This window comes from Neovison vison, chromosome 8 (assembly GCF_020171115.1).
Source record: "Neovison vison isolate M4711 chromosome 8, ASM_NN_V1, whole genome shotgun sequence".
Classification (NCBI taxonomy): domain Eukaryota; kingdom Metazoa; phylum Chordata; class Mammalia; order Carnivora; family Mustelidae; genus Neogale; species Neogale vison.
The window spans coordinates 558,279-561,379 of record NC_058098.1 but is presented as its reverse complement, the minus strand read 5'-3'; positions in this window follow the sequence as shown (position 1 = coordinate 561,379).

Here is a 3,101-nt window from a genome sequence, read left to right as displayed (position 1 = left end):
CGGCGGCGACGGCGTCAGGCGGGAGGCGGCGGCGGCGGCCGCGGGGTCCGCTCCTTGTTGGGGATTCGGCGGCGGCGGCGGCGGCGGCGGCGGCAGCCCGGGCGCGCGCTTCCTAGTGACGCAGGCGGCGGGGCCGCGCACGTAGGGCGGAGGCGGGCCCGGAGACTTATTTGGCGCTCATTGGGAAGGCAAGCAACGCCGAGAAATAAGGCCTGGCGGGCCCCGGCGCGCGTGCGTGGGATTCGGGGCGGGGCCCGGGGCGATCGCGGCGGCACCCCCGCCGGGCCCCGCCCACTCAGCTGCCGGCCGGGGAACGTCCGAACGCAGCGGGGGTTCTGGGAGACGCTTTGAAGGACGGGGGGGAGGGGACTGTGTGCGACCCGGGCCGCCTGTCCTCCGAAGCGTGTGACGGGTGCGTGCCCGGAGACGGCTCCGGAAGAGCAACTGTCTGGTCCGGTCCTGCGGCCGGCGGGGCTCCCGTCTCGCCGGGGCGCGCGCCGCCCGCCGCCCGGAGAATGGCCGTGCCCGGCCCGAGTCTACTTGTCATGTCTCCCATGTTCTTCGGGGGATGCCCATAGAGCCGAAAGGACAGGGCCCAGAAGGGCACCGGTGGCAGAGACCAGGCCTTGTGGCACACAGCCTCCTGTGTCTGCGCGTGTCTGCACAGCTGCCCTGCGCTGTGGCCACCAGCCGCGGAGTCTGCGGGGCGGCGACCGCCTGGTCTCTGTTTGCAGTGCTGTGTGACCTCCCCTGTTTCTGCCCTGGGACCTCAGGCCCAGCATCGGAACGTGTGCGCCCCTCTTCTGTCTGCCGGAGAGCCGAGTTACAGCCAGCTCTGCCAGGCGGACGGGATGGATCACTTTGTCCTGGGGGCGGGGATGGTGATTTCTCCCCAAGAACACCCACGTGAGAGGCCAGTGCACCCCGTGCTCCCAAGAGGAGGGGAGCTTTTGCTCTTGGTTTGTCCCAAAGGAAAGGAAATCTCACTGTCCTGCAGGTCACTGACATCAGACCTTCTCCTGACCACGAGAGGCCATAGGACTGTGTCATCCAGGCCAAGGATGCTGTGCGGTCGCCATGCCCCACCGTCTGTCGGGCTCTGCTTCAGGCAGCCTCTGACCAGAGAGGAGGCAAGATAAAAGCAGGCCCGGGTCTGTAGCAATCGCTGTACCTTCCCTCCTGCGTGCGGCGAGCCCCGGGGCTTCCGGCGCCCCAGCAGGTGCAGGCGCGAGCGGGTGCAGGCGGGAGGCGCGGCGGGAGAGGGCGCATGCGCGGGGAGCTGCGGAGCCACGCCCACTGCATGCTCTGCACAGCCCAGGTTCGCACCGTGTCAAGATTTGGTTTAATTTTTTTTTTTTTAAGATTTTATTCACTTATTTGACAGGCAGAGGTCACAAGGAAGCAGAGGGGGGGAGGAAGCAGGCTCCCCGCTGAGCAGAGAGCCCGATGCGGGGCTCGATTCCAGGACCCTGAGATCATGACCTGAGCGGAAGGCAGAGGCGTAACCCACTGAGGCACCAGGTGCCCCGGGTGTATCATTTTAAATGAATTACTATTGTTTTAATTTCTGAGTTTTAATTCCTAATGTGGTAAATGTCCATCTGTATAATCCACATAAGCCAAGAAGTAGGCGACGTTTTCTCAAAAGTCCTAATACACCCGTGGAATAGATGACGGGTGACCCCGCAGCCGTCGAAGCTTACGACGTGGGAGAAAGGCCAGCGCGTCACTGTGCGCAGTTCTCAGAGGTTTGCAGGGTTCCCTCGGCCCTGCTGGCGGGCGGATCCTCTCCGCAGGAAGGGAGCTCTGGGGGACCACGGTTCTTCTCTTTGTACTTTGCAGTGAGGGCGTGAACACGGATTACATGTATAACCAGAAAGGAATCTTAATGTCGTAACAATAATGTACCCTGTTTTCCTCATTGTTGAGCTTTTTAAAAAAGATTTTATTTATTTATTTGACAGAGATCACAAGCAGGCAGAGAAGCAGGCAGAGAGAGAGGAGGAAGCAGATCCCCACTGAGCAGAGAGCCCGATGCGGGGCTCCATCCCAGGACCCCAAGACCATGACCCAAGCCAAAGGCAGAGGCCCAACCCACTGAGCCAGCCATGCGCCCCCATAGTGGACATTTTGAAGGTTAACATTATAAAGTGCCTTGAAAATTCATAAATCACTGTGAATGCATAATGTCTTACAGACTCGCATGCACACGCTCATGGGGAGGCTGTGCTTCTGAATCAACAACATTCTCTAGAGTGAGGAGCACATGTAGTAAGAACTCGCTAAAAGGCTGAATACATGAATAAATGTGTAAATGTTTTAAAGTTAACTATTTGGGGTGCCTGGCTGGGTCGGTTGGTGGGGCGTGGGACTCTTAAACTCAGGGTCCTAAGTCCAAGCCCCACATTGGGTGTAGAGATGACTTCGAAAAAATAAAGCTGAGTTACGTATCTACAACTTCTGTTTTTGTTTGAATTGTATCCCCCAAAGCTACGTTGACATCTCAATTCCCAGTAACTCAGAATGTAACCCTATTTGGAAATAGGGTTGTTGCAGGTGTAATTAACTAAAATGAAGCCATATCGGATTGGGGGGCCCGAATCCAGTGACTGGTGTCCCACAGAGACAGACACACAAAAAGAGGGCATGGCGTGTGACCACAGAGATGGATATGCACAAGCCAAGGGACGCCAAAGATTTCAAGTGTCCAGCGCTGCTTCCCCATCCCGGGGAGGACCCCGGCTACGTGAAGGAGAGCAAAGCTTTTCACAGCACCGGTCGCCTGGGTAAGAGCCCAAACGCTTGTGCCCACTGCATCCTGGCATTGGAGTTGCCAAGGAAAGCACGATGCAATCACATACTGACACAGCAACTTTACTCACGCAAGGAAGAGACACACAGTCTGCTAGGGCAGCTGGTCCTTGAGCACGTACCCCTCGGGTGCTGTAGTGGGAAGACCCAATCCCCCGGAGTCTGGAGTACTGAGAGCGGGGGGCGTGCCTAAAGGAGCTCACTTGGGGGTGCTCACCCAAGCAGGACAACAGATCACTCACTAAGCTTACAGCAGGGAAGGATGTCTGGTACAAGATCTGTGGGCTCCT